The sequence below is a fragment of the Zosterops lateralis genome, assembly GCF_965231275.1.
Source record: "Zosterops lateralis genome assembly, chromosome: 3".
Taxonomy (NCBI): domain Eukaryota; kingdom Metazoa; phylum Chordata; class Aves; order Passeriformes; family Zosteropidae; genus Zosterops; species Zosterops lateralis.
The window spans coordinates 40,979,613-41,006,615 of NC_139764.1; positions in this window are offsets into that span (position 1 = coordinate 40,979,613).

The following is a 27,003-nucleotide window of genomic DNA, read 5'->3' on the forward strand; positions in this document are numbered from 1 at the left end:
GTGATTGTGCAAACTCCATGACTTCAATGTGAACGTTGACCTATTTTGCAAATACAGTGTCAGCGGTGGGGAGGGGAGGAGAGGTGAAGTTTCCTAGGGAATTTTTTTTTGTTCATTTTCTATTGCTTATTTCTGCTAAAAAGCCATTGATCTGGCATCTTTTGAGGAGGAACAGGAAACTGACTCTGCAATGCAAAAAAAATATTCCTGGAAAACTGAAACTTCAAAATGCAGGTCTGCCTTTTTTTCTCACATTAGTTCATTCAAAAACTCCCCTGAGTTATCCCTGAGGGAATGAAAACATTGCGGGGGGAAAAAAATCTCATTATCTAACTCAATTGCTACTTAAACACTTGTCAGCTCCCTGGATGGTGTTTATGGTTCCTTTTTAGTCCTCTCACTGATATATATTTTCAGAGGAGAAAGTACATCATTTAGCTGAATAACTTTAGACTAGGAAGCTCATCTACCTTCAAGTTAATGCATGGACAGAAATCACTTCTGCAATACTTGCCCTGCCCCCCCAGCTAAAGCTTTACTTTGAGAAAACTGTGCTCCAGACATGCAATATAAATCTACTTGAAAATCTGACTCCTCCCCATAAATCACAAAATCATAACATTGTTAGGTTGGAGAAGACCTTTCAAAACATTGAGTCCAACCACTAGCATGTCCCACACCAAACCAATCCCCTTGTCCAGATCACCAAAGGAGGTGATCACCAAACAGAACTGGCCCCACTGAGCCTAGAGGGGCACCACCAGTGCCCAGGCTGCAGATGGATTTAACTCCATTAACCATTGGGGCCCACCTCTCTGGCCAGTTTTTAACCCAGCAAACAGTGCACCTGTCCAAGCTATGAACTGCCAGTTTCTCCAGGATAATGCTGTGGGAAATGGCGAAAAAGGCTTTACCAAACATCCTCAGCCTTTCCCTCATCCACCAGGCAGATCACCTCATCACAGAAGGACACCAGGTTGGTCAAGCAGCACCCACCTTTCATAAACTCATGCTGGCTAGGCCTGATCCCCTGGTTGCCATGAACATGCCACATGATGGCCCTCAAGAGATCTGCTTCACGATCTTCCTGGACACTAAGGTCAAGCTGACTGGATTGTAGTTCCCCAGATCCTCCTTCTGGCCCTTCTTGTAGATGTGCGTCACATTTGCTGACCCCCAGTCAAGTGGGACCTCTCTGGTGAGCCAGGACTGCTGGCAAATGATGGAAAGTGGCTTGGTGGGCAACTTGATCATCATCCTCAGAATCCTTGGGTGGATCCCTTCTGGCCCCATAGACCCCTGTGTGCCTAAGTGGCGTAGCAGGTTGCTGATCATTTTCCCCCAGAAGGTGGGGGCTTCGTTCTGCTGCCTGTCCATGTCTTCTGGCTCAGAGGATAGAATACTTGGAGAGCAACTGGTCTTAGTATTACACATGGAGGCAAAGAAGACATTGAGTACCTCAGGCTTTTCCTCATCCTTTGTCACTATGTTTCCTTTCACATCCAATTATGGATGGAGATTCCTTAAATGTTCCTTTCATTGCTAATGTATTTATAGAAACATTTTTAATTGTCTCATAAAGCTCCCTTTTGGAGCTCATAGGGAAATTCTTGGCAGAGTTGGTTTTAGGTTGCCTTTTTGCATCAGGAAATGTCAAAGTCTGAAGTTTTCCTGCATAAATATCCCTTTACTTACTCTCCTAAAACAACTTAGCACTGTAGGACTGACCGAACACAGGATGCAAGAAATATGGATGAGTAATGTGATGTATCTCATGTGTATGTGCAGCAAGTTTTACAGAAGTGTAATTTCCAGCCAAAGGTAGAACAGAGACGTTGCTTTGTTCATTTTGTAAATAAATTACCTTTATTGTGTTGCTAAATATCGAAGCATGTTTTACAAGAAAAATAAATAAATAGATTACATAATTTCGAAGAGGCTCATCTATCTTCTTCACTGTTTAGACATATATAGATTACTATCTCTCTAACCAGCTTATTTGCTAAATAAGGGTATTGATATCCTGCTTGAATGCAGCAGGATAAACTAAAATCCAACATATACGTGTATTCAGCAAAAAACTAAGATGTTGCATGGTGAAATATTACAACACTTACAGCGCCATTACCAAAAATGTTAAGAGTATAACATTTACATTCAATATCTCATTATTTTTTCTAATTTAGTCAAGGCCTGAGACAAGGGCCTAGTGAAATCCTACAGAAAAAGAACAAGGATTGCTGATGCCACGTCTCCATGGCAGCACAGCTAATTTGGCAGGACAGGCCAGTGCACAGAAAGAAAAAGAGGTTATTTACAAAGATATCTTTGATAAAAAGGGCTTTGGGGACAGGAAAATGGTCTGGGGAGTGGGGAAGGGGGGGAAGTCACAAAACGTTCCAAACCTTTAAAATAAATTCCTTAAATGAGTGAGACAAAATAAATTGAAGAAAAAAATTTCTTGAGTCAGTAAGCACAGTGAGTTTTATCTTTGTTTGTTATTGTACAATGCCATAAACCACACTGAATGGCCCAGAATAACATTAGTGGTTCTGTGTATTGTAACCACTTCAATCAAGGCCTTTTGTTTTGAATCACCTGCCCTGCCTGCATTGGAGCCCCTTTTATAACCCAGTCGCAGCACAGAGATCTAATTTAGTTCCACATACAAAAAGAAGCAAAGGAAGAAAATATACCCATCTCTTATGCTCCGTGCTTGAATCCACAAGAGAACAACTGGGACAACAAATGAACCAGAATGACTAAGAGAATATTTTAAAATTTCCTCAGCTTATGACCCACAAGCAATTTGTAAATGATACTGTTACAGAATTCTTGAGAGGATGCAGTTGCCTAGCGGGACACACGTGAAGGTCACCTCAGCAGTGGGCATGCCTTCCACCCCTATGAAGAGAAGAGGGGGCAAGGAGGGTTCACCCTGAAGCCCAAAGAGCCACCATGGGCACAGGGTTGTTGTTAGCTCCCATTGAGACAGGAAGGGCAGAGCACCTCAGAGGATTCAGCGTGGTTGGTACTCTAGGAGAGAGCTCACTTGATGTCACAGGAAATGTGCTGATACTCTTCCCTCGGCCTTGCCACAAGCCTTTTGCAGTCCCCTTCCACGTTTTGCCTGTAGAAAGAGCTCAGTGCATAGGCCCATAGTGGTTAGTAAAGCAACAGGGGAGCATTTCTGTTAAAAATAAACTCTGACCGACATTAAAGTGCTGGTTTCATGTTATGAGACAATCTCAGACCAAGGAATGCATCATGTCTACCACTGTGTGTGCATAATCAGCTTTCTTCTAGCTTGCTGTAAAAGGATGACATTTACCCCATCAATTCCCTGGCATGGGGTGGGGCTCAGGCAGAGGGTGAGTACCTTGGGCTTTTGTGAGATGGTTCATTTGCCAGAGACATAAAGACTTCATGTGGGAGCAAAATGCCCCAGGCTGGCCATGCTCCCTTACAGTGTCATGAACCAGAGCCTGCAACATCTAACCAGGCAGGTGTCTTTCCACCATGAGGTCACCTCCAGCATCTGATGGGGTCATGTCTCTCAGCACCACGGGTACAACTCATGCTCTTTTGTACTCTCAATGCTACAGCAGTAAATTTGACATTGCTCTAAAGGCAGCATTGTAGCTGATAGTCTGCAGATGCGCATATAAATGCAGGGTTGATGCTAGTGAAAACATCATACGAGGTAAGTGTGTGTGTGTGGGGGTGAACTATATAGGTTCAGGGTGCGAATTGTGAAAACACAATCATAAACTTCAGAATATGCACTCATGAAAGATAAGCATGAGATCCCTTTCATGGGGCGCTTTCAGAGCATCCTTGTCTTGACTGAACCTTTCTTCTGGAGGAAATTAATTTCTATTTATAAACAAAAGGAAAATAAAATTTCCAAGTCACTTATGTGGATCTCCTCATTAATTTCAAGTGTGATGTTGCCACTTACTAAAGAAACAATCCCACTGGTTTTCTGTCTGCTTGCTACTTTCTACTATGAACAATTAATATATTAGAAAATTAACTTGCAGATGAAAGAAAAGAACAGCCTGTGGAAGTTGAATAATGACCTTATTTTAAGATTTTCCCTTGAGTAACCCCCACTGTTGCCTGTTACAAATGCAGGAAAATTATATGTGCACATCTTTAATGTCATTTTTGAATGCTGATGAAATGATTAGTGATTTGGAAAAGTCTGTGCAGATGAAACAACAGCAGCAGGAGTAGCAGTCAGTGATATTAGCAAGAGACAGCAGTCTGGGAGCTGCTGTTCTGCAGTTCAGAGAGAAAAATTAGCATGCTAGATTATAATTAACAAACTAGAAGCAAATTAAGATAATATGGTCTGGGTCTTGGAAACCAATCAGCTTAACCAATTTAGAAAATGCAGCTTTCTTCACAAGTTAGAAGCAATTACTCATTGCATGTTTGTACTTTGTGCACTTATCCTGCAAACACGTGACAATGTGCAATACCTAGTTGCTGAGGGGACCAAAGAGATCTTATCATTGCACTTCACAAGGGGGAGCCTTTCTGCTTTGGTAAATAAATTCCTTGGGTCCTCTCTTACTCCTCTAGCATCTGGTGGTCCTATTCTTGCTCTTGGACCTCGCTGGACACTTTTTAGCACTGTCCACAAAAGCCTTCTCTGCAGACACAGAAACCCAGTTGAAGGCAACTCTTTCTCTGTTGGGATACATATGCCAGATACAGTCCGGGCCAACCAATACTGCTTGCTTCAAAAACATGTTTCATATATGTCCTTAGACAAGTCTTGTAATTTGCCTTGTTCCTCACCCCAGAATCCTCTTGTACTGCTGTTTAGAAATTGTATAAACACTGCAGAACCTATGTTAAATGCGATGTAATAAATGTTTTCTCTTAGTAGTAAACAGTCCTTTACATTTCTTGTGTAGAATACAGATTTTATGGACTAGAAGGCTTGAAAAGTCACATAGCTGTAAATGGCACATCACTATTGACCTTCCAGGAAACAGACAAGAGTCTTCATTCAGTGATCCTTGCACACACATAATAGGGGAAGGAATAATCTTTTTCTGTTCCCCTTTATTTCTTGACCAAAGACAAAGAATAGTGTTATGGCACAGGAAACTCCCTCTATGAAACACTAAAAAAAACCCACCAGAGTCATTTTGCCATATTTTTCTGAGCTTGCCTTGATGTTTCAAAGGTGGCAAGAAGGATACATGGCTCTTTCTGAGGGCAAAATTTCCTGGTGTGCCCTGCAAAATAGGAAACCTGCTGGTGGCATTGTTACCTTCTGGAACTAGATTGCCTTGAACTTCTGAATTACTGTGACCTTCCCTCAGGATGGACAAACAACTTCATACCTGGCCTGGCACCAAGAAGGATACTATAGAACTTTTCTTAAGGAGAACGATGCTTGAATTTTCTCTTTCAGATAATTTCCCCTCTAATAACTGCAAATGAAAATTGGAGGCTAAAGACTTCAGTCTATATTTGGTCATTGTTCTGCTTCACTCTTTAACCCTCTTGATGGTGGGATCAGGAGATATGCTCTTCAAGTTTGTTCAAGAGGCCATGCAAAAACCAAACACAATCTCAGCTGCATAGCTGGGAGACAAACTCAGTTTACAGACAAATAATTTCAAACTGGATTTTTAAATTATAGCTTCAGATGGTCTGTAATGGTTGAGGACCAAAGAGAGGATGTATGGATGAATGGAATCAGCTGTCAATGAACACTTTCCCTTGACATGCTTTTTTACTCCATTAAGGTATCGCCTGTTTTTCTAAAATGGTAAAACTAGCTAGCAAATTAAACAACTTGTTGATCCTGTATTCTCCTTTTACTGTGCTATCTTTTTTCATAGTACTGATCACATCCAACCGACATCCTCAGCTACTGACCACCTCCAACTGACATTCTCAGCAAGATTTGTTTCTAAACACTAATGTAGCACAGAAAGGATATAAAAAAATGAATGAGAGAGAAGGAATGATGTATGGGGCTCCAGGGGAAGACTCAGTAGATATAGGTTGGATTTCAGGCTTTGTCATGGGTTTCCCACAAGATGTTGGTCAAAAATCAATTCATTAAAATGGTAATTAAAACAAGGCCAGGGCAAGGACTCAAGTACTGGCTCACAATTGTCTACACTGTTTAATTGTTAGCACACTCTTTCACATGGCTTTGGCCCATGCTGACTTGATTTCCCCCAGACAATGTCAATGCTCAGTTCAGAGGACAGCATGAAGCAGGGGCTGCCCCAGCAGGCAGCTTGGACAGAAGAGTTCCCCCTTCTCCAGTCACCATGGGAGGGTGCTTAGCCATGTGGACACAAAATATACTATCACTGGCCTGAAGGGCTAGAGAGTAGGCCCTCTTCTACTTTATTTTCTTGTGTAGATATAGTAACTCATCTTTCCTGCCTTGCTTTGTCTGCCCTATTTAGACTGTAAATTCTTTGGAATGAAGCAACCTTTTAATATGTATTTGAATGATGCCTGACACAATGAGATGCCAGCCTTTGGTGGGGGTTGCCTTTGCTACTGAAAGGACTATTAAAGAAAAGAATAAAATAAATAAAAAATAAGAAAGATTATTCAGCTCCCAAAACAGCTCTCAGTTATTCTTCTTTTAAACCCACCCATGTCAACAGCATATCTTCATCCTACAGTGGGGCTTTAGAGCTGTCAGGATTTGCAGTCTCAGGACTGCAGTGCATGTTAACTGAACGCACAGCAAGAGGGACTGAGAAGACAAGTAAACCGTACCCAGTGATCTCTCATCACAGAATCATTCCTATGGCTCAGTCCCTTGACTGTCCTACATCATGTAGTTGTCACAGGGCTCTTGGTGGTGGCCTCATGCCACCAGCAGTCTGAAAGGACCCACATGCAGAGAAAAGCCTAGAAGCCTTTGTTTGGGACTAGACTGTTCCTGTTGGAGACACCAGGTCAGGACAGCAGCATGGTTAGTGTCCTGGTAGAAAGGCAATATTAAAAACAGGCATTTGCTACTTGCTTTGAATTGTCTCATTGCTTCTTAGTCCACCTCACAAACAGTTCATCAAGATATCCATCTGGAGAGATAGAGAAATTGAAAAGGTGTGGATATTACTCATCAACAGCAGAGCTTCAGACCAGAGAGTTCTTTGGCACTGACTATTATTACATTGCTGTTTTGTTGTCGTTGATGATATTAAAATGCCAAACTTGCCCCCTATTTGCAAATCTCTGTTGCACGAATCAGTTTATCTGCTCAGGATAGCCCCACAGTCACATACTGGCAAAGCCAATGCAAACTCCTTGTACTTTTGACTTCAAATGCTGTTCTTCCACAGTTGAACTCAGATGAATAAATCCTGAATTGCCCCAGGAGAGTTTGAAAGGAGTTTTTAAGAGTTGTGTATAACTCCTGATGTTCAGATTGCTTTGATATGTTTTCTAAATAAAATAATTTTGTCAGAGGGAGTTAGTTCTGCCCAATGTATGCCAGCCACTCTTAAGTAATGTAGCACTATTGCCTTCTATAGGCTATAATACAACCAATGCTCTATAGATGAACTTGTTTAGGAACTCTGGGATCAATCATGCAAAATGCTAATCCATCTAAATTCCCATTAGAAGCTCCCAGCTCTGCAATAGCAGATCCTGAGAGCAATCCTAGCATGCTAAATTATGCTTTGACTAAGTCAAATATCTAACTCCAACATAGCAGCAATAGAGCAACAGCCAGTGCTCATGAAAGGACTACAATTTCTTGCTGAGCAATGCTGTGTTGGAGCACACTGGGAGACCAGCAAATTGTGGCACTGAGCCATTTTAACCTCTCCCTTTAAAAATTCTGCAGAAGGGAAACTCCAGCTTGTTTCATTATGTCAAAACCCATCATGGCTTTAAAAAAATAATCCAGGTAATAAAAAAAAAAAAAAAAAAAAAAAAAAAAAAAAAAAAAAAAAAAAAAAAAAAAAATCACCGGTAATCACAAAAGGTCCGGCAGCTGGAGATGGTCAGCTAGGGAAAAATACCCACTGGATTTTCTCCTGCCAAGATGTCCCAGCTCTTTCTGCCCATTCTGCTGTATGCTATAGCTTCTCTGCTCCACAGAGCATACCTGCTTCTCATTACTTCATAACTTCTGGTGTGTAGACTCTCACTCCCTTTTTTTAACTGTTGCTGTCAGTATCTAAGCAATAACACCATAGAAGAATAGAATTATTTGGGCTAGAAGGGACCAAACCCCTCCTGACACAGGCAGAGAAGCCACCTACTAAATCAGGTTGCTCAGGGCCCCATTCAACCTGGCCTTCACCTCTTCCAGGGATGAGGCATCCACAATGTCCTTGAGCAATTTCTCATTTACCTGCAGTTGTCCTTAGGTTTCTCTCTATGCAAACTTCTTCCTCCCACCCTGTGCCTTGCTATTCCCTGAGGAAGTGTTATGCCCTTTCATTTACACCTGTTATTTGCAGTCTGGTAAGCTCTCCCGGGGAAAGAAGATTGCAGGCAAAACAGCAAAGCTGTTTTCTCAGGGACAGGGTTTGCTTTCTGGGAACCAAGAATGCCCCATGATGCCCTCAGGCCCAGCATCCTGGGCAACCTGGCCATGGAGCTTATGAGACCACACTAGCCATAAAAGTGATAAGAACAGGGAAGTTCTGGGGCTTTCAAGGTGTCATCAGACAGTGGCTCAAGAATGAGACAGCTCTATGTCTGATGGGCTTAGATCATTTTGCAAACCTGCCAGCAACACACAGCCCATGCTACAGCTCAGACTCCTTTCCCCTCACTCCCTCTAGTCCCTGCTTTCGCTAGCAAGCACAACCATTGCCCACATCACATCTACAAACATAAAGCATGTGGATAGAAAAAGCAACTACGCCCTTAAAAAACAAAATAGTTGGCATTTGCATACATCTACAACTTTCTATCTTCTTGCTTGAAGCTGACAGCCAGACACTGTCAAAGTATTAACAGTAAACCCACAGATTAACACTGAATAAAATATTTTCTTTCCTTCCTTTCATTTTTCCCCTGAGAAAAGTTGCCTGGGCTACATTCTTGTTATCAGCTGTTTGAAAAAATTCTTTCAAACAAGTTGCCATAGCCAGCTTTTGTGTGTGCCTGCACTTTATGATGCTTAAGGAACAAACAAACACTGGGCATATTTCATATCTTTTTGCCTATCTTCCCTTACTCCATGCAGGCAACACTTTTGTAATAAATCACTCTGTGAACTTCTGTGCTGGCTGGTAAATCAGCAGCCAGGATAAAATGTCATATGGTTTGAAGTGCTTTGCCTTGCAGTTCTGGATATAGTTCAAGAGGATGAGATCATTTCACCATTTCCATCATCCCACACACGTTATACATACTGGGGATGACTTGAGCACATGTAGTCCCGCTGACCTCATGCTGAGCTCCTAAACTCTTCCCACTGTGGTACCAATGTGTTGAATGGTTCCAGCTACAACTAAATCCCAAGCTATACTCCAGCATGCTGGTGGTATAGCAACATCCTCAGGCTGGGGGCATAGGCCAGGACATACTTGCTCTTTGTGCACTTGGGAGATGCAGACCCCAGACAGAGAGAATATTTCTGCCCTGGTCTCTATAGCTGCACGTTTGAGGCATGAGGATGGTGTCCCATGATCAAGGACAGTCTCTTGCCAAACAGAGCCTACACACTGTTGCCTCTGATACAAGGATTACCTGATTATCATACTATATCAGTCTTGGACCATTGCCTGGGTTTGCAGGGAGCTGCACTGGGTTGTTAGTTTATTTGGAGAAGTACAATAGCTTCAGAGGCTTGGGGCCTCCTGCTTGTCTGATGTGTTTCCACAGCTTAGTGTCAGCACCTGCTGAAGAACAAGCAATTCTTACCTATTTTATACCCAGAGAAACAAGCAGCTCTTAACAGTATAGAATGAACTTGGCACTCCTAAATCTTGCCTAACTATGTGTTACTCTCATAGTCTCTGTTCAAAGCACACTTTACTCCCTACATTCTGCATCAAATCTTTCATCTGCCTGATCTTAACTTAGCCTAGATTTAGTAATCTAGGATAAACATTTTGCATGTCCTGTGTGTCTGAGTTATCTCAGAGAGGATACCTGATTTTATATTCAAGACATTTTAGAACAAATGACTAGTTTCTGAGAAGAAATTAAAAAAAATAATTGAAACAAACACAGTCTTGCATTTGAAAAGCTTAACTATCCCAGTGTTGGAGCAGAGACTTGAGATCTGGAGGCAGGGTACGGAGAGGTAAGTAGTTGGTCAGCTATTCCCATAAAAGTGCTTCCCAAACTTGGTTTTCTCTTAGCAAAGCAGCAATTTTATTCTTAGCAGAGATTTCTTAGCATTTACATTCCCTAAAGACCCGCTGACTGCACCAGCTCAAGCCAGGGAAGCTCATCTGGAGGCAAAGCAAGACCTTTCCCAGCTCCTCAGCTTGAGCATTTGAAATGAGAATGAAGGAAGACAACTTCTCCCATCTGTGCTCCAAACATCACAATTTCTGGGCCCAATCTGCCTAGAAAAGAGCCGTTTGTAGTTAAACAGAATAAAAATTCATTCTGTGCGCATAAATTGGACCAGGAACTGCAGGAAGGGATGTGGACACTAAAATGGATAAAGGCTGGTGAGGAGAGGCTGCAGACACTAGCTGGGATGAGGATTCGTGGCTAGGTGAGAGACCAGTGCTGCAGGAGGGAAAATAAGGCTTCATTCTCCATCAGCACAGTAAGGACTGAGGCCTTGTCTTCCCAGATACACTTATGTCTCTCTTCCAAACTCCTCTTGGGTTGTTAAGAGCTTCTCCTTGACTGCCTGGGACACAGGGTGTATCACTGCTAAATGGTGAGAAATCCTTCCAATTGCCCTTAGCCCATGCTGGGAGCTCTCCCTCCAAGGCTCTGTGAAATGCTGCCAGATCAGAAGCTGATGGATGACAGCCAGCAGCCAGGGCTACCTGGAGTTTGTGATCCCTGCCATGTGTCAGCCTATCTAGTCTGGAAACAGCTCCCTATGCCAGCCAGGAGCCATCTGAAAATTTCTGCAATTGCAAGCCTTTCAAGTAATCTCTGCTATAATTTCATGTCTACACAATAAATTGTAATATCCTGCCTTTATTTCTCTTCTGTTCCTCATAAGTAATTTTCTTGCAGGAGATTTGACCAAAGAGATATTCTAGACAATTAAAAATGTGTATTCATGAATATTTAAATGCATTGAAATACCCTCTTTTCTCCATGACTCTAGTGTTCATTCAAGAAGTACAGACTCAAGAGGCCTCAACTCATTTTTTAGTGAAGGCCAGGCTTTTTAGTGACCAGACTTTTCAGTGTACAATCCCAGTAAGAGGGTACACAGTACAGTACAGTGGTTTCAAACAGGTTGTAAAGGACAATCTTCCATATTCCTCCTGTGCAGTAGCACGAGACAGACATAAGGCAATAATTAAAGTTATGCAGGAGTGACTACAGACATGACAGCTGTTAACTTAGATAAACTTTGTTGATGTTTGCTAATTTCAGATCAAAATATATAACAAGATTTTCTGGATGAGTCAGATGAAGATAAAAGATGTCGGTCTTATCTTAAAGTCTTTTATCCATTCTGGTTAAAAACCACTTCCCACGTCTATAAAATCCACAATAAGGTGAACTTCACAGCCTTTCTTCAAGGTACAAGGATGTTTAAATATATGCCAATCAAACTTAGTCTATTAAAAATGTCTTTTATTATTTCTGTTAAGTATGACACCTGTTCTCCTACATATGGGAAAATATTTCTCATAAACATTGGATTTTACAGCCATGTGAGACCTCAGTTAAAACCAGCATGGATGCTCTGATGCCAGGAAATGCCGCTTCCCTGAAAGAGGTTGTGGTGGGAAGAGACCTCTGGAGATCATCTGATCCAATGCCCATGCTCATGCAGGACTGTGTCCACTCATATTCTACAACGTCTCTGGGAAACCTGTTCCAGGGTTCAGTCACCCTCATACTAAAAAGTGTTCCCTATTGTTCAGACAGGGCCTCCTGTGATTCAGTTTGTGCCCATTGCCTCTGGTCCTGTCACTGGGCAAACTGAGAAAAGTCTGGCTCCAACTTCTCTACTACCCCTTAGATATTTATATATATTGATGAGACATCCCCGAGCCTTCTGTCCAAGCTGAACAGTCAAAACTCTCTCAGCCTCTCCTCATCTATTAGATGTTCCACATCCATAACCACATTAGTGAGCCTTCACCAGTCTCCCTCCAATATGTTCATGTCTCTTCTGTACTGGATAGCTCAAATCTGAACTCCACACTCCAGGTATGACATTGTCAGTGATTAGGAGAGGGAGATGATCATATCCCTGACCTGCTGGTAATGTTCCTCGTCTCCCACTGTTATAAAAGAAAAAGATGGACAGTTGCCACTATTACTATAACTGATCACATGGTGGTAACCTGTCCTGTAGGCTGGCAGGCTACAGTCTGGTCATTGAGACACCCCACCCACCAGAGGAGGATGTATGTAACAAGTCCATTGAGTAGCCTCTGTTTAAATGTACTTTCAAAGTACAGCCCACCATGGCATAGGGCAGTGACACCACCAGCACAAGTTGTGATCAGCTGGAGCAACTGAAAATATCAAGGGCTTTTGGAAAAGAGTTCTTAGATTTACTCCTTGCTTTTATCTGGACAGGGGTTTTTTTGTTTGTTTGTTTGTTTTTCAACTTGCTGTGGTCTCTGCCAGCCTGCAGCTATGACAAACAATATTTTTCCTCTCTTCTTTCAATGACCCAAGTGAGGGATGCTGTCAGCAAAAGCTGGTGGACTGAAGTTGATCTGAGCCAAGAAGAAAGATTCTCCAATTATAGTAAAAAAAAAAAACACAACTGTTCCATAATGAGTAAATTATACCCTTTACACAAATATCTGCATAAAGGATTTTTTTAATTGCCCACATAAGCCAGCATGGTGACATCCTCATATCCCTGCTTTTTCAGGTGATAGAGTGATGGTAGTTGGAAAATTCATTATTAAAATTATTTAAAATTATTATAACATTAAATGTTATTATAAATATATCAAAAACATTACATTTCCCCTTTTCCCAGCCACTTCACATCTTCCTGTGCTTCCCTTGTTTGGGGAGGCAGGCCTATCTAAGGAAGCTTCTCCACTTTGCATTTACCCATGGAGGAAGATGACCGACAGAGCAAGACTCATACTCCTGTCTAACCTACTGGAAGCAATCCCTTAAGCAAACGGATTCCTCCTCTCTCCAGGCCAGCTCAGTCCTTGCTGTTGGGGTGCCCACAATACAGCCTCTCATGGTAAACTAGTTCTTGCCATTAAGGTAAATGCCCTCCAATGGAGATTGATGCAATGCACACCCACACAATGCCATAGTGCAGATGGGGTTTTATTCTTCCTCCACAGGACCAGATCTAGTCTTTCATCCTGTTAGTATCTGTATTATTCATTTCCTGCAGTGACCTAAAGAGCAAGACCTGTTGTGTCTGTGATTCTGGAATCTAGCCACTTCATTTAACTCTGTGAGGAGGAAGATTTTTGATAAAGAGGGCCATAAGACCTCTTTTTTTGCCACTTTAAATAAAGGAGTTGCTGCCCAAAATCCATACCATGAGCACATGAATGCCTTCCTCAGGCCGAACAGGAGAGCCATCAATAAAGGCTGGGTGGGAGTGGGCACCTGCTCTTTACATGGTTGTCAGAGCTGAAATTTTGGTGTGACAGAGCCCTACCTCAGATGGAAATCACCTGAAATACTGAATTATATGTGGAGGCTGCAAACCTGTCTCCTGTGACCAAACAAATGAAATGACTCACTATCTGGGTGTTACACAGCTGGCTTCCCAGAGGGCTGCTCTCGGTGCACAAGTCACATTGTGAGACACTGAGATCACAAGATCAGACTCTGAGGTCTATCACATGAAGTCTCCTAGACTAAACCATGAGGTTTTGTAAGTCCAGGGCACTGCACTGGGGGAAATTAAATCTCTCTGTCTTGAACCATCTCAAGATCTTAGAGGACAGCTCTGCAGCACTCAGCACATAATAGTTCAGGGGTAGAATGTATAACAGAACAGTACAATTGGCTATAAATCTGCAGACAATTTGCTGCTTGATTACCTCTTGACACATACTCAGAAACAAGGCTGATGGCCCCTGAGCTGGGCCAGCCACTCTTTTCCCTGCTCCTGGAGGCAGGCAATGCACAGCAGCAGCCCAGACAGATGGAAGCAGCTCTCACAGGTGCCTTGTGACAGCCAGATGTACCCAGCCATGTCCCAGGGAGGAAATGAGGCTGTGCTATGCACCAGACCCCACCCTGCCCCCTGCATTGCTACACACACCTGCACACACAAGGAGGGCAGCAGGATTTCTGTAAAACCTGCCCCAAGTTCAGCATCACTTAGGAATCCCCATCACCTTTAAATGCAGCAAATACCACTCAGATGCCAAGGATTCACTTTGATAGGGATGATTTTCATCAGTGAGGACAACAGATCTCTTCTGGAAAAACCTTCTTCTTGTCACTGTGCCTGCAGCTCATTTGGCAATGGCACCCTCTATGAGAGAGAGAAATGTGTAATTTCTCAGGGAGTACCTACAGGGCTGAGCAGGCCTACAGGCATAGAGCACATGCTGAATACACCACCCTTCCCAGCCCTTCAGCCCCAAGGAGCATTTCTCTGTGTACTGCTCCCTGGACTCATAGAGCACCTCTGGTCCCTAAATTCTCCCTGCTGTCTTCACTGGGAGGACAAAAAGAAAAGACCCTGGGGACCAGCAAACTTCAAAAATAGAAGTGTCCAAAAAAAGGCTACTCAGATAATCATCAGTGTGCAGATCTTTAAAATTATACCCAGGCATCACATACACCATGAGAGTAGAGGAAGGATGATCTTTCCTGAATTTGGCTTTTTTTGTGAATAGAGGATTTCTTGAACCCCAAGGAGGTGAGGGAGAAGGTGACGGCTGAAGCCGCAGCCATACCACAGCGTAAAACAGGTCAGAGACTGTCCTCCAGTCCTGAGGCATGTCTTCACGACTGAATTGCTGAAATTTCTCGCCCTGCTTCCCCTCCCTTCATAGGATGTCCACATCCAAACTGCTGCCTGGGAAGAGCCTGTTGGATACCATCCTGGGACACTCTGAGCTTGCACAGATGGAAGGAAGTGTGTGGGCAGACATGGAGTCAGAGCTTTGACGTGTGCCCTGCCCCTGCCTCCTGGAGAGGACACGGCTGTGGCTCTGCTCTCCCCAGCTTGGGACTAACAGAGACATTGTGTGCCATATTCAGCTACTCTACTCTGTGTTCTCCCATAGACTTGGATACTTGGTGCAGTCATCCCAAGCCCAAAAGACCAATGCAGTGGGTTTTTATCCACATGGAGATTACCCCAACATTTCTCCATGATCCACAGGGGATTGGGGCAGAAGTTTCCCTCAGGTGGGTGGACCACCTGTGATCCTGCAGCCCTCTTACAAAGGCTTTAGGCTTTAATGTATTTTTCTGAAAGAAGGAATAAAAAATTAATTAAAAAGAAAAATTCTCATCTTTGTCATAACATCCAAAATTCCCAAGAAACATTTTCCTAGTATCTAAAGAAAAAATAAAGTGTAAAAGGTCATAAACCTTTAAACCTGAGTTTGGACTGTAAGGAGGCCAAAAGCTAGCCAGACTGGAGTAGTTGGGAAGCCCTGCAGCCCTCGGAGAAAAGAGCACAAAGCTCTCATTCCTTCTACTGTACCAGAGCTGCCTTCTGACACTGTTTTCGGGAACTTGCCAGCTCATTTTCTAACTTGTTTGTGAGACATCAACAGCCTCAAATTACAGCAGTCTGAACAGCCCAGTAAATATTTACACAAACCTGCTGGTGATGGTTTGAGCTGACATGCGTTACCTTTTGTGTTGGGGGGAGGCTATATTTACAGCCAACCAGCTAATGAACATGATCCCAGCCATGGTTTAATACAGATGGCTCTTTCAGCATTTGCGGCTTTCAAGTTACAGAGAGCACAAACTTCAATAGCCTTCGTTAGAAGGCTCTGTCTCAGCTCTCTCCGTTTTGTTTACAACCAGTCTCTCTTTGTGCAGTCAAGGGTTGACTAATGTTCAGTTGTTTGCAGCCAGCAATGTGGTTGTGTAGGACAGAGCTTATTTCTTGTCTTTTTTCTTTCTTTTTTCCCCTTTTTTTTTTTTTTTTCTTTCTTTTTCCTTTTGACACTGATGGCTTTTATTTTAAACTTACAATGAATGCAATTTCTGCAACACAGATTCATTTTTGCTTGAGTGGCATTTCTCCAGGCTGTCTCACAGGGCTGGAGCCTGGTGTGGAGGGAGTGTGGAAGGGGACAAGAAGCTGTGCCCAGACATGGACTCTGGCTGTGGGGCTCCATGGAGGTCTGGAAGCCATTTCTTTCCAGGGTCACCCATTAGAGACACATTTTATCAACACCAGGGTCTCATGGCAGCTCTGGTAGGATTCCAGACTGCCCTAAGGAAGATGACTAAGGAACTTGTCATTTATGCAATCAGTATTTATTGTGACAGTACACTTTTTATATCTTCTTTTTTAGCCATATTCTAAACCATTGGCAGAAAATATCTGTTTTTTGAAGTTTTTTGGAGGGTGAGGAAATGAATGAAAGAAATTTAGACTGTTATTCTGACAAATTTTTCACATTGGTTGGTTATGATAGAAGCACAGATAACTGTTTTTCTTTATTGTCATCACACTTACAAAACCCCAGACTCTAAGAAACTCACTGATTCAAGACTACTTGTATTTAGTGGGTCAACACTCCCCAGTAGCAGACAGTCTGACAATTGCTCTCTGTTTGAGATGAACTAATTTTAGACCAGACTGAACAATGCCACAGTTTCAAACCTACACTACTCTAAAACTAAATGCAGGTGAGGAATTCCGAATGATGAGGCATAGCTGGTTTTAGAAAAATTTCTTGTATTGTTCAAGCATCTTATGGGCTACTAGAATCTAATGTGTCAGACAAAATCCCACCAAACCAAAGACAAACTCCGGTTTTCAAGTCACTGCACTCGAATGGCGATCTATCCTGACAGCAGGTCTGACAAGGCACAGAGAATCTGTTTGGTCAAATACCTCTCCTGAGAAAGAACAAAGGTACCAGCATCCTGAAAATATCTGACCTTTGCAAGCTTGGCCTTGGAAGTTCCCTCACAAATCTGGTGAAAATACAATAAAAAGATAGCTCGGAGAGATTTATGGCTGCATATAACTGATCTGAAATCATTAATAGGAACGAAGGTCATTTTTCAGGAGAAGAAATGGCCAATTCTCAAATGATGGGCTGCTCTTTACCTCCAAAACAAGAAGCTCTTCCCATTGAAAGCATCACCATTCACTGCTATCATTGAATGAGAATACTTGATATTCCCTGGTGGAGCAGGATCCCACGGCATTGGCAACTGCTCTTGAGTTTTGAAGTAAAGACGGGTGAAAAGGCGGATGACAACAACTGGGGTAGGAACTTGATTTCAATCTGCCCTTTCTGATACAGGTCAGGCCTGTTCTTTTAAGTTCCATGCTAGACTGGATTCTACTGTCTGTATATACTGAACGTTTTGCTCCATCAAATCTCTTCCTGGAGTGGTTACACAGAATGAGTGTTACACCTCATGGAAGCAGCATCATTTGCTCAAATGCTTTCAGAGAAGAAAAGCCTTGGAAACAACAGAATTGCTTAGTAGTACTTTGACAAAACATTTGTTACCAGAACAGTCTGTTAAGAGCTGTTCACAGAATAAGAGAGTTGCTGCCAAACAGCCTAAAACAAAACTTTTAGGGGGAATTTTTGTTTTTAAATAAACTTATTTTGAGTGAGATCTGGAGTTTCAGATTCTGGAAAAAAGGAAAAAGGCTGATTAAAATAAAATATTACCAAATGTTGTAAGGAAACTATTTGTCCCAAATAGACCTGGTTATTTTTTCCTGTCTTTTATGGCTTGTGAATTTTCAGCTTTATGTTTTAATTTACCTTGGTTAGGAAACACCAGGTCTAGAGATCTGTCACGGAATAAGAAGCGTGTCTTTGGGCCGGTCCTCCTGCAGCTACATGTGTCTATGTAGAGACTGCCTGCTTCACATCTCCCCCTGCCCTTTGTGTGTTGTTTGTCTGCTTTGATTATAAATACTCCAGGATAGGCAACTTATTGCTATGTACATCTGTCAGCCACCTGCCACACTCTTCCTTGCCTCTGGATGTTCTGCCACAACAATAATTATTCAATGCTATGTGAGAATGAAGTATCTCTGAAAGGAAAGTATGCAGTCCTAGGTGACCTATGCTCATGTCTGTTTGCCAAAAGGAATTGGTTCCTGAGGTTGTAGAGGAGATGGTAATTGGGGCTGCTTATCCAAATTTGGGATGGATGCAAGGATATGCAGTGGGAAAGCTTCAAAATGTTTCTGAATGATTGTAGCCAATGAGACATTAGTGTAGATGGTGCTAGGGAGAAAAGAACAAGACTGTGGTGAGGAGGCAGGACCGTGCTAAAAGATGCTCTTTCAGCCTTTTTCTCATTCCACTGTTATTTTCTCTTTTTGGCTGGTGGTGTAGCTGATTGAGAACTTCCCACTTCGAGTTTCTGCAGAAATATCCCATTTTGTGAAATTTCCAATTTGCTGACTTTCTCCCACCACTAGGGTTTGTACCAGAGGGTCTATGGGCACTCCATATGAGATAACATTCCTCCCTGAACTCTTCCTGACATGGACTGCTTGTGGGCCACCCAGTCAGGCTACAACATGCATGGGGATTATGTACCTGAGTGTTTATCCAGGCTGTACCCAAACATGTCACTCAGATATATTGATTTTGGAATTACTGAAGAAACTGCTTGTGATCTGGAAAGTCCCCTCTCAGTCTTTGGGAAGAGCCCTGTCTTACCAGGCAAGTAGTTCCCGGCATGAGACCAAGTAGAAATTTCCTGGGTTCAGACTATTCTAATACCTCATTCCAACGATAATGCTCTAGTCCTTTGTGTGTGTCTGGAAGTGTCCGGAGATCATGAAGGAAAAAATGCATCTCCTCCATGGACATGTGCAAGGTCCAACCTCAACCAGCATAAGTTTGCTGTGGAAGGCATAAGCCCCTTCTGCTCCTGTTCAATTGTTGCTCCTGAGGGACTGTGTCAAACTTGCTGCACTGGGGCTATTCTGTTAGCCAGGTCTGGAAAAGGAAAAGTAGAAGAAATCAGAGCATAAAACAGTCCTAAGAGCAGTACTGAACCAGGTGAAAGCCACACAAAAGAAAGCAGGAAGGAAGGACCTGGAAACCGAGTATCACACTTTTTCCATGAACAGGATTAACAGTTTATGCACGGATGTCACTACTACTACTACTACTAATGATTACAACATTGTTCAGCATATCATAAAAACTTGTGGAGTAATCTAGGGTGGAAGAATACTGCTGAAACTGTAAACCAAAAAATATCTCTTATAAATTGCATTGACACAAAGATAAAACTTGTGCAAGGATAGAGTGGGCTGTTGACACGTTACATTATAAATAGAGAAGCATCACTTAAAATTCAGGGATATTTTTGACATTTGATTTTATTATTTTGCATAATCTCCTTCTACAGAATTTGGACAGAACTGCTCCAAATTTTTTATCAACTCTTTAATCCATCTTCATGACCATGTACAAAATAAGCCACTGAAGAAGGAACATACTGAACCACAGTGATGACAATTCTTCTTGGCTGAGCTGAAATGGACAACATGCGTGTCCCAGATGGCTTCAAAAAGAATACATTCTGATTAAGGAGCAGTGGGAACATTTTCCAAGGACATTTGGGTGCCTTTCATAAATTTATAAGGCAGATGCTTCTCCTTAAAAGCATCTGCCTCACAGACCTTTTCTTCTCCCTCTACTCAGATATATAGGGATTAAACTTCTATGAAATGGTGAGTCCATTGGAGTTTCACGTACATGCTAAGCCCAGTTGTGCCATGAATTATACCCTTGCTAAAGAGCTTAAAGTGGAGAGGGTTGGCTCCTTACCTCATAGAGGATCTGGGAATAGGAAGATGCCAGAAAAGAGTGAGATCTGGTGGGAAGGACTCTCCTGTACTCATACACAATACCTAGAGTCTACATATGAACAGAAGAGGGACTGTTTGAAATTCTCCATCACTGTTTCAGGATTGCTGTTTTGCATTATCATCTGTATTTGATCAGGCTGTGTTCTTGTCTGAGATTAAGTACCCAGCCACCTAAGCAGCTAACTAGCTCCTGAAATGTGTGGGCCTTTAACAGCACTGCAGAGTGTCTAGAGAAAGGTGTGCTGTGGAGCCACAAGCACCCTGTTGAGATCAATTCCAGCATACAGACCACAAGGCTGGAGCAGTTCCTCAGGGCTTTCTTGGTACACTGGCCTTGAGGGAACCTCTAAGCAATGATGGAATGCCAAGGCAATCTTACGAAAGTACTTAACTTGTCCACAGCACAGTGCATTTACAGCTGCTGAAAGCACATAAATGTTGCTGTCTCTGTTTTCCTTGGACACATCAACTTTTTATTTTCTGGGGATTTACACTGCAGTGTAATGCAATGCCTTATGAGCCCTGCAGGATCAGGGTGCAGTGCAGGAGGTCAGAGGGAATAAGCTTGTAGCAATAACCATGGGATAAGCAACTCCGCAACTCCCCATTTTACAGCCCAAAGCAGCACACACAGCTCTGACTGGTGATGGAAAAGTGATGTTTGGGTCCTCTTTTGGGTGCCAGAGCAGTTCTGTTGGGGCAGAACATGCTAAGTGAGGAAATTTCTCATCCCTCGGGGTCCTATCTACAGCCACCCTCACTGGGGCGGCCAATGGACTAGCAAGCAGTGAGAGCCCACAGGAGTCAGCATCACAGCACATGTAATTTAACCCCAGGTGTTAGGAACCAAATCACCAAGAGTGCAGGGTCACAGAGCACATCAGTTTGGAAGATGGGTTAAAGATCTCCTGTTCTGCCCACCAAGGGGGCATTACCTTGCCATTTGTGTGCTTCAGCTGAGCAGAGACAGCTCACAGGGCCCATCACTAGCAGTGCAGCATGCAGCAGCCTTTCATCTGAAGAATGTGGCTCTGCTTGCTGTGCCTACTGAGGACTCAGTAGTCTGGGAACCAAGATTCAGTGACAACAGCTTCCCACAGACACATTTCTGTATATTTATGGACACTTAGTGTGGGTCTTGTCTGAGGAAGGACCCAGAACTGCTGTGGCAGGGACACTAAGTGCTTGGCAGAGTGCACTGGAGAGAGGGAAATAGTGTTTGTCAGTGCCCAGCTTCACCCTGGCTGCAGCAATTTAGCAAACATTCCTGTTTTGAACATCAGGCATGCTCACAGACACTCTTGTACTCTTGGATTTCTCATAGACTGGGAGCATCGACTGTCTCAAAAGAAGAAATTGCTGTAAATATAATAGTCTTTCTGCTCTAAAAGTCACACAGAAAACCATGCAAGCATCTGTATTTAATCTGCACATCAGTCTGACAGACTGATTAAAAAAACTTAAAACATAAAATGAATAACATTGCTTTGCCTGAAGAATATTCATGTGATCAAAGAGAGGATGTTTAAGTCAAGTGCAGGAATCAAATGGTACCAAATTCCAGAGTATAACTGGCAGATTGGGACAATCCAGTCTTACTCCTTCAAGTTCTTTTCCTGTCCTACCATCTATCTAGCAAAAAAAGATGTGCTGTATGAGTGCTTTTTTACTCATAAGAGAGCAAATTTAGCCATTTGATCCCGACTCAGAGCTACTGGGTTCATTCCCACTTCTGCAGAGACCTTCCCTGTGAGTTTACATGTTCCAGTTGGGCCCTGCAGCTGCTGGAGACAGTGCCCCACCATAGTGCCATGCTGTACTTTGGCAAGACTGTGTCTTGTTAAGAAGCAATGGGGCTGGTTATGCCACATGGGTGCTGGTGAAATAGTCCCTGTGCCCTGTGGTCCTGTCTCCAGTTTCTCTGTGCTACAGACACAACACAGGTCAGAGGGGTGTTCCTCGCAACAAGGTACAGCTACACAGGAGAGCAAACTCGTGGCTTCACTCTCAACAGTACTGTGTCTTACATCCAAAAAAGAGATTCATTTATACTTCTGTGTCCCAAGGTGGCTCTGGGACTTTTCCTGAGGTGCTTGTTGGATCTGAATGAACTGTTTCTGAATGGTCCATTAAAAATGGACACATGTACCTATGAAAGCTCCCACTACTAAAGTTCTCTAGCCAAGGCTGATGGTTGCTTGTAATGGCTGCCTACAGAATACAGCAGAACTCTTCCCAGAAAAATATTCCTTGCCTTTCCCAGCCTTTCATCCTAGCGTTACTCTTACACATGCATGAATTCCAGTTAGAGGTGAACATTCACTTTTCAAGCTAAGAGGAAGCACTACCACCAATGAAAACTGCAGCCTTAAAGATAACAGTGTGTGCTGTTGGTAGGACACCTTGCAGCTGACTGTGGTGGTGTTTGGTAGATGCAGAAAGCCTGGGGGCACACTCAGCCTGGTGTGACAGCTGGAGGTTACTTTTGTCCTCATGGACAAAGCAAATGTAGTTTTTCTTTCACTTTTTTTTTTTTTTTTTTTTTTTTTTTTTTTTTTTTTGAACGGGGAGGAGGTTGAGGTGCCTCCTGCAGTTTTTCAGTTCCACCACTTACAGCCCTATCCCAGAATTATTCCCGTTGCCTCGCCATGTACTGTTGTTTTACTGACCCCCTCCAAGTTAAGACAATTTCTGAGGAACTGACCTCAACAAGTGACAGCAAAGAGGTCACTACTTTTCTCTGCTACTTTCAGTCTCACCTCTCCATAAAATACAAAACCTCTGATGTTTTCTTCATCAAAAAAGCAAACTCCTTAGGGCAAGAATAAACTCCTATTCTTTGCATAGCATTGGGCAACACAAGACCAAGGTCACCTGGGACAGTTGTCTGCAACACAACACAAATAATGGAGGTTTCACTACCAGGGTAAGAGGGCAGAATTTTCCTCTGAGCATTCAGGATCTCTGATCTGATGTTGCAGCACCCAGTAAGCAGCTCGAAGCTGTGGACAATGTGATGAATCCAATTCCCTCTGAGGACAAGACTGCTGCCATGGATGATGGGAGCAGGAGTTTGAACTTGCTGAGTTCAGGGGATTCCCTTCCCTTCTTAGATATTTGTCTAGGTGGCAGCAGCAAATTTTTATGAATTGGAAAAGTCCCAGGGCAGCCCAGATTCCAGCTCCTGCCTTCCCTGAGGCTCAGTGTATGGTGCAGAGAAGGAAGAGGTCACAGAGGGGAGAGTGCCATGGGCTGCTGACACACAAAACACTGCAAATTTCCACCCGCCTGGGGCTTGCCAAAGGGAACTGCTTGAATCAGGAAGTTGGGCAATGCAGGGAAACACACTTCCCTTCACTCCACACTTCTGAATAGGGTTGTCACAACTCTTTATTGTTAAACCCCTTTTCTTTCTCCCTGCTCTGTCCAAGGCATCTCTTCCTCTCCAGAAGAGAAATAGCAACATATATGGGAATTGCACAACCTTAAAGCCACCAGAACTGGCTGAATTCAGGAAAATCAGTCATTTCTCTCCTGCAGGATGCAGAGAAATGAGCCCCCAGGTACTGCTCAGGGCCCTTCTCACAACAGAAGTGCTGTTCCCAACACATATAAGAGCTACTCACCAGGTACAGTCAAGCCCCTGGTCATTAATAATGAGAGTGAGGTGTTTCATGTCAACTTCAAACATTTGTCCTCCATCTGACCCAGAACTTAAGCAGTACCTTTCCCAAGTGTCTGGGGGAGCTGGTAGAAAGAAGGGTTTTGTCAGAGCTGCAAAAACCCACATTCAAATTCCTGTGCTGCTGGCTCTGGGGCAAAGTTTCTTTCTTTTAAATTACTATTGACTCAGGTCAGGAGTAATTTAAGAAAAATCAAGGATTTCTTCCTGGACTTCCCACTAGTACCATCAGCATCATAACCAACCGCAAGCAAGCAAAATGAGAGGCTTCTTCTTCCTCCCTGTCACCACAAGAGTCACAGCATTTCATAGATAGAAGGATAGGGAAATTCTCATCTGAAGGTAATCTACAGATTAGGAAATAAAAGGTTGAAAACTGAAAGCTGAACTTGAGCCTTCTTGGTTAGTTGTGCCATACTGGATGTCTGTTCATGGAAGAGTGGAGGACAGCATGCTTCCATTCCTGAAAAAGTGGAGAAAACACGGAATAAAAACCAGCAGTAACAATCATTCATTTTCAAGAGCATCAGCTGACAAGGCTCGAAAGTGAACATAGATCTTGTCTGCCTCAAAACTTCTTTGAATCTCTCCTACCCCTCTCTCTCCAGACCTCAGCCCCTGCCCTCCAGAACATCCTGAGCAAACAACTGAGATTTCCTGTGCAGTGAGTCATGAGATGGAGCACAATGGGGAATACAAAGCAATGGATCAGGAAACGTTTTGTGTAAGATGGGGGAAGGAGGGAAGCAGGGCAAAAGTGAATGGAAGGTAGAAAGAAAAGCATCAAGTAATACAGAGAAACTCTGACTCAAGTGGAGATTGAACAGAAGAGCCTGCAAAGAAATAATAACTGAAAGTAATGGAAATGCCTTGGAAGTATTGAAGCGCTGAAATGGAGTGACAGAGGACAGTAGGAGAGCAGTTATACAATGCTGTGAGGTCATTGTAGGCAGAGGACAACGTCACTCAGAGCAGATGCAGGGTGAGGCTGGACTGTGCAGATGAGCAATGGCCAGGGTAGCAGGGCAGGCAGGCAGAGGTGCTCACTGGATGGAGTGAAGGATCAGGCAGCTTCCTTGGTAGGGAGTTGGCTGAGCAGTCTCCTTTACAAGGAGGCATGTTTTTTTGCTTTCAAAAGTAATGATTCCACTTCAGACAATGATGGGTGTTGTCAAAGAAATGTATCAGAACCCCGAGAAACAGAGCTGCATCCAGCAAAGAAGTCAAAGCACACCATGTGAAGATAGCTCTCCTTTCCCATACATGTTACACAGCTATTTACACCTGTTCAAAGGGGCAGCATTACTAAGTATTACTAAAATCAAACTGCACTGTGGTAGCATTTTATGTACATCACACTTAGCCATTTTGACCTGGCACTGATGACAACCCCACGGGTTCCACAACAGAGGATTAGAAGATCCCTGCTGGTTCCCAAAGCTGAGTCTCCCTAAGACAAGAGTCCTCCTGATATGTCTGCACACGAGATACGGGCATTTTGTGTAGTCAGGAAAAGCAATGACCCATTTAACACCCCTTGGTGCTGGCCAAGGGAGCAGTGAGCTGGGCAGTGTGCTGTTCTGCCCAGCACTGCTGTCTCATCCTCCCAGCCCACAGCTGCCACGCCGTGTGTATCTGTGTGCTTTATCTGCCATATGTCTGGGTGCCAACAGCCAGACCTTCATCCACAGCAAACCACCTCTGCTTTGCTGAAATCCACCAGCCTAGGGAGGTATTCCAGCTCACCCAGGAGGAGGCCTCTGGAACACTGAGAGGAAGACCTGTCTTTGTTCCCTATCTGTGTCCTGATTAGTACACTCTGACCTGACCCCTGACTTGGTCTCAAAATGCAGATGAAGTACAAATAATAGTGTTGCTGGATTGGTTATCAGCAGCTCACTCAGGGATGCACAAAAGTCTTTTAGACTTTGCCCTCTTGTTTTAAAACAAATATGTGCCAAGAAGGGATCAGCCTGGGATACCTCCACTGTTGCTGCTACTGTGCTAATGTACAGTGCTGCAATAGAGCCACAGTCACTGCAGCCCCATCATCACACAAAAAACCAATCCCACACAATTTCAGTCCCACCGTGGGAATAAGTGATAGAATAAATCCAAGAAAAAGAACATCTTGGAGAAATTAAAAACAAAAATAGTTAAAGTCTAGAACATCAAGCTTTCCAAATTGTCTCTCATTCATATTTCTACTAAAACACAAATACAAAACTGTAATTTGTTGAATTTTGACAAATTATTTTATTTGTGGACTTGGACTTTTAAATCCAGATTTTCTGCATTTTATTTTAATAACAGGTTTGTACCAAGGTAAATCCATTGACACACAGGGAGCTGCTGTCAGGACAGCTGAAATAGTCACCACGTCCTCCTGGATCACCCAAGGTGGTGCTCGCTTTTGTATCCAGGCAGTGACACAGCAGGAATCAGAAAGTGTGTAAAGCTAGAGCTGCAGCCAATGAGGCTGGCAGTAAGAGGCAAACAACCGCAACTCACCCACCTTTGCCTTTTTTCCAGCACTGGGACTGTCTTCTAACTGCCCTCAGGGCAATGGGCTATTCCTCAGCAAGCCTCCACTCAGGCCCCACTGGGAGTTTGCAACCTTCTGTGCAAAGAAAGACCTGATCCCCTCACTTCTCTTTGGAGAGTGTGGGCTTTCCACAAGGCCAAAACAGAGAAAAAGGGGAGAAGAGTCCAAGCAGGACTATGCTTAAGTGATAGATCTGGCTCCATATTGCTCCAAGTGAAGGTATTTGGAGTTAGGAGGTTTGTGGTTCAAGGAACTGTGTGGTTCAAGCCCATGTCTAATTCCTTTAAAAATACGTGACACAACACTATGAGTCTTTCATGCTATACACCACTCTTAGAGCTTTCTTTAATGGCTTTTCTTTCCTGCTCACAGCTCCCTCTCATCTCTGCAGCTTTTCCCTGTGCAGTGCCAGAGCCATAAAGATCATACTATAAAGGGGCCCCCCAGCCTTTATCTTGCATATCACGACATCATGATTCAAATGTTACAGCGCTGCAACACAAATGTAACATCAATGTACATCCCATAACAGGCCCTAATCCATCCCAGATTTGGTTCAGGGCTCACTTGCTCAGATCTCCTTGGACCACACATCGTGTGCCACTGTTTGTGTTCAGCATAAACGAAGCATCAGTGTGGAAATCTCATCAG